General features: G+C 34.9%; 1 long non-coding RNA gene across 1 annotated transcript; it reads left to right on the top strand.

The window, feature by feature from the left end:
• The first annotated feature begins 1764 nt into the window (after positions 1-1764).
• LOC137388805 (uncharacterized) lies at positions 1765-4107 on the top strand. Its single transcript, XR_010978030.1, has 3 exons — positions 1765-1857; positions 2037-2157; positions 3797-4107. It is a non-coding gene; the product is annotated as an uncharacterized lncRNA (long non-coding RNA).
• Positions 4108-6000: the final 1893 nt, after the last annotated feature.

Below are 6000 nucleotides of genomic sequence, written 5' to 3'. Positions count from 1 at the left end.
TCATAAATGGCTTTTCTATGCACCAATTTGCTAACTCTTTATTATTACCCCTTAAAGCCCGATGTGTTATCTCTACCGCAGAAGCGAAAAAGTTCGATTGGTTGGTTGTTAATTTTGATTTCCTGTTGATTCCCACATGGCTTCAAAATGTATGGCATGTGCGGTGTAAAATAGCTTGATATGTGCCAAATTTTGGAAGGTTACAAGGCTAGTAAAATTTGATCAATGATGGAATTACACAAACAGAACATTCAATTTTTGCATTATTGCTAACAGATTGGTAGCAAATACTTGAACAACACAGTTATTCAATTCAGTATATTTGTGTGTTATAAATAAGACAATGGGTTCCAGTAGAATACCACTGTAAGTGAGTTGTGAACAAGATTTTTTTTAGAAATGTAATAATAGTGCTTTACTAGTAATAGCAAAAGGCCACCAACTAGTTTATTTTTGAAATTCATTTTTTGAGCTAAACCACCAATGAGCCTCAACTCAAATATCTATATCCACAACACAGTGACAGTACACTTTTTTGACAACCGGGCTGTTTGTATGCTTTCTACCATGACTGGAATTGAGCCACGTACTGAAGCAATGCGCTGAGACAAAAAAGAAAAGAACACTTGCCTGTATCAATGCCAGAAATAATCAAAAACTAAAATACTAATATGAGAAGTGTGGACTTGTAATTTTTTTGGGAAGACATAGATTTCTCATGAAATCTGTGGTACACGAACATCTTTTGGAATTTCATAACAGTTGCTATCGTCAATGCCTGGCTACTCTACCGCCGTGATTGTTGATTACTGTTATTACCAAAAAAAGATGTTATGGGCAGGGGTCGTTTCCTGTCAATTGTCACCAGCAGCCTCATCAAAGCTACGGGAGGTGCTACAGATGATGAGCCAGCTGTAGCAGTTTTACGTAAGCGTGCCAACAAGGCACCGTGCAAAGACATAAAGCAGGACAGCTATCATCACTGGCCTAAAATAGCTGAAAAAGAGGACAGGGCAACCAGTGTACAGAAGTGCAAAGCAACATTTGGTGTGAAAATGTGATGTTCATTTATGTCTAAACAAAGAAGAAAACCGCTTTGAGCAGTTCCATAGGTGGCTTGACAATAATTTGTAACTTTGAAAAAATTTTATTTGAACAATTTTTTTCAGTTCTCTGTTAGTTTTTACATTTTTTGTTACATTCTTGCTAAGTTTGTTGATGAACTGTTAAAATATTTTAAATTGAATCCTCTTTAGCCCAACTTGTTAAAATTGACACATTTAAAAGTCATTAAAAATTTAAAATTTGAAAAAGATAAAATTAAATACTTTTTTTCTGACCCTATAAACCAGGGGTGTGCAACAGGCCGCCCGCGGGCCACAATCTGGCCTACAGGCTAAGATAATGTGGCCCCTGCATTGTGGTGCTGGTGTTTTAGAGGAGTAAACAAACTCTCATTCACCTAGCGCTTACGGAATAGCCATGAGATCATCATCGCAATAACGAAAATATAATAGCTTAATTAGTGATGCTTGTTTATATAACCGATGCTTGTAGATTGCACTGATGCTGCCTATGAATCAAATTAACCATTTTAATCCTTTGTTGTGTATTTTTAGCTAAGCTAAAAAGATTCATAGCTCTTGCATTGCCATTTTGCAATAAATTGTATTTTTGTTTATGTTATAGCCCACAATATATAAACTCTGCTGATTTGTATTAAGCCATTTTACGCCAAGCTACTCTGCTAGTTGGCAGCATGTAGTTTTTTAATATTTACGCTTTATCAACAGTCATAGCTTGACATACAAGTGATCAAGTCTTTTTACTGCCTTACCTGGGTAGAAGGCCAAAAAGGTATGCGATTTATATTATTAGCAATCATTTATGTAATTGTTGTAGCATTTGCATATTATAGAACTTATATATTTTATTGATTTTACATTGCTTAGAATTGTGCAAATTGCCTACATATATAAGCTTATAGAAACCCATGCCAAAATGTTTTATGTCATTATGTTATGCTTTTATTTTAGTTTTAACGGTTTGGGTTCCAAATAAACAATATAAACGTGAATCAGTTGAACCCAGTTCTTCAACCCTGTAAGGACAGTACACTCTTTATTGATAAAATAAGATTGGGAAATATTATTACTGGTAAGTGCTAACCAAAATGAAAATAATTTTTTTGGGTAAGTTGAACATTCTGGGCTAGATTTTTCCTCCAATACATTTTTATTAAGATATTTTAAAAATATTTTCTTCAACTTATATCCCAAACTTAAATGAAATTTATTGACTCTACCCAGTTCTGTGTCAGCTGATTGTACTCATTAAAGCTTTTTTTGCGATGGTAATATAACAGTCAAGAAAATTTGTTTTTTGTAGCTAAACATGACTGCTACTAAGAAAAAAAAGTTGACGTTGAAGGAAGAGTTTTCAATAAAGATTGGAGTAGCAAATATTTTGTTGTTGAGCCCAACAAAGGTGTTATATGTGTCATCTGCCAAGCTACAATTGCTGTATTGAAAGAATACAACATCAAATGACATTACACATCAATACATTCAGCCTCCTATGATACCTTGTTAGGCCAAGCTAGATTAAACAAGCTGAAACAGATGACCGCGGCAATTAAGAAGCAACAAGGGGTGTATACTTCATATAAGAAAGACTCTGAGCTTGTAACCAAATTTAGCTTCAAAGTCTGTGAGTTACTTGCAGAAAAAGAGAAGCCATTTAGTGAAGGAGAACTCGTAAAAAGTTGCTTGGGTATATTCACTGATTTCGCCTGTCCGGAAAAAAAAACTGTTATTGCAACAAACCAGTTTGTCTCGTTTCACTGTGGCACGCAGGATTAACCAGCTTTCGGATAACATTGAAGAGGCTTTGAAAGAAGAATAAAAAGATGCACATCATATAGCTTGGCTCTTCATGAAAGCACAGATGTTAGTGACACTGCCAAATGGGTTTTTTTCATACGAGGTATCACAGATAATTTTAAAATAATTGAAGAATTTTTAGACATGGCCAATATGTCTTCAACAACCACTGGACAAGACATTTGCGACCAAGTAGTGAAGCTGATGGATAAGTTTGAACTGGACCCTTCTAGGCCCGCTGGCCTAACAACTGATGGGGCACCTTCGATGACAGGGAAAATTAATGGATTCACCAAGAAATTCTTAGATGCCATAGGTTCGCCAGAAGTTGTGGTGAATCACTGTACTATACATCAGAAAAATTTATGCACAAAAATTCTTGGATTTACTGATGCGATGAAAAGGGTGGTTAAATGTGTGAACTACATTCATGCTCGAGGACTCAATCATCGCCTGTTCAAGGCATTTTTAGAAGAACTCGATTTAGATTACCCAGATGTTGTGTACTTCTCTGCAGTGCGTTGGTTGAGCCGAGCTAGTACGCTAAACAGATTTTGGAATCTGAGAATGGAGAATATGACTTTCATGGTTAATAAGCAGCAGGATGTTGCTTGTTTAACTGATGATGACTCGTTAAATGACCTTGCCTTTCTAACTGACATTACACAACATGTTTCAGATTTAAATGTTAAACTACAAGGCAAATTTAAGTTGGTAAACAAGATGTTTGAACACATATGTTCCTTTGAAAAGAAGCTTCAACTGTTTCGGAATCAACTGAGTAAAACACAACTTACTCATTTTCCTTGTTTAGCAGTCAGAAAAGCAGAACTGCCAGGAATAGATTGCTCCAAATATACTGAACAACTTGACAAGTTGCATTCCGAATTTTTAATGAGGTTTGCTGATTTTAGGAAATGTGAACCGAAGTTCAAACTATTTTCTCAGCCCTTTGACATGGTATCTGAAGACAGTCCTGACCGCTATCAAATGGAGATGATAGAATTACAATCAGATGCTGATTTGAGGAGAGCATATACTAATAATGATTTAGTAACTTTTTATAAGAAATATGTATTTGGAAAGTATCCCAATCTAAAGCTGCATGCTAGAAACATGTTATCACTTTTTGGCAGTACGCATTGTTGCGAACAGTTTTTTCAAAAATGAAGTTCACTAAAGACAGGCACCGAAGTCAACTCCCGATGAACACCTGACCAGTCAACTTTGAGTTGCTACTACATCAGTAAAAGCGGACATTGAAAAGTTGTGTAAAAACGTAAAATACCAAGTTTCACACTAATTATCTGATATGCACTTTAATTGTTTGTCTCAATTTCTTGGTCCAATATTACAGACTCATTCTAATAAAAGTTTGTATTTATTCTTTGCAAGAGATGTACTTATTTATATTAAAATATTTTTTCAGTTTCCTCAACTCGACACACAATTTTTTATTAGATTACATTATTTTGGGTTGCTGGCCCTAGGTGTTGTTCAAATATTGAAAAGTGGCCCTCAAAAGAAACATGTTGCACATCCCTGCTATAAACAAATCAAAATCTGCAGGAAAAAATGTTTACTCGCTTAACAACATCTTTGGGTTCCACAGGGTTAAAGATGTGGTTGCGTCAAAAAAGTTGATTTAATGAAATTAAAACCCATAAAAGGCTAAAACATCAGCTACAATTTGATGCCATTTTTGTCTTTGTAGATCGACCCTGTCCAGAGATATATGCATTTAAATGAGGCCCTCTTTTAAAAAGCTCACGTTCCAGCGGGTGCTTATTTCGTGACGTTACTAGTGATACATCTGAAAAGAAACAACGATTGATAAATATAAGGTCGCTTCATTTGCCAAATATCAGCGCAAAATTTTTATATAAGTCGTAATAAACGTTATCACTCGTAAAACGCGTTGTCTTTGATCTCAAATTTTGGGATTTTACTTTACTATTAAATCGCATGGACACCGATATTTACTAAATTAATTAATATCGTTACTTTAATGAATTACTCGATCGACACATTTTATTGGCGAACAACATAATCGTAAAAATTGCTGTGAAGTTACTGCGAAGGTGACTCCGAGTTTTCTGGGCATCATGTGGTTGAAGTGCTACGCAGGAAGATCGGACAATGGAGGTAAATTTATATTTTACTTTGAGTCTCCTATAGATATACTGTTGAGTTTACCTTCAGATTATATTTCCCTGTTTGAGGCTAAAATGTACATGTAATTTCCTGCACGTGCGAGATACGTATGTACAGTGAGTTCTTGACGGCTTCTTTTTAATCCATAGCATCTAGCAATACAATGGCTTAGATTGATGAATATACTAAAGGTAATACTTTTAGTACTCATTAATACATGTACTAATTAATAAAATTATAACTTTTTGCTATCACTAATCGTCGTTTTATATTTTTTTATCGGTTCACCTAGCTACATTTGCGTCAAATTTTTTGTGGCAGTTTTATCTAGAAAATTAGATGTATGATTTGACGTTAGATATTCACTTCTCACTTGTAGAAAGTGAAGAAAATCGATTGATCAATGCAAATCTTTAGCTTCCAGAACCAAAGCTTCGAATCGTTGGCTTGGTGTATTTATGCCTTTGTTAAACAGTTATTCGTTTTCAAAATTACACTCGCAATCTATCTAACTCCCAACTTGAAAGCTTTCAGTAGATACGCGTTAGAATGACATATCTATGAATGACATATATTTATTGCATTTGTTTTACTGATTACAGGATGTTTATGTGGTTCCACCAGCCGAAGCAGCTTTGTCAGTGTGGAAACTGCCATAAATGGGAAAGAGAGACTTGAGTGTGTGCTGCATAAACCATGATGTCTGGTTTGAGTTTGTTGCAGTAGATGATTTTGTCTTATTGTATCAGCTAATACTATGTGAGTGGCCACGACTTGATGAATATTTTTAATAAAAGCTTTATGCCAAGATGAAATTTTTTTGCTTGTAAAAGTTATATAATAAAATAATATTGTTGAAGATAATGCAAAACATGATTTGCAGAATATTGTAGTGAATTGGATACGGTATATGGATGTCCGTAGAACTGGAGAATGTTAGTTCAAATCCAGTTTGCAGCAGATT

Source organism: Watersipora subatra, chromosome 2 (genome assembly GCF_963576615.1).
Source record: "Watersipora subatra chromosome 2, tzWatSuba1.1, whole genome shotgun sequence".
Lineage (NCBI taxonomy): Eukaryota > Metazoa > Bryozoa > Gymnolaemata > Cheilostomatida > Watersiporidae > Watersipora > Watersipora subatra.
Note: the sequence above shows the minus strand (reverse complement) of the source record. Positions and strands in the feature narration are given on the sequence as shown.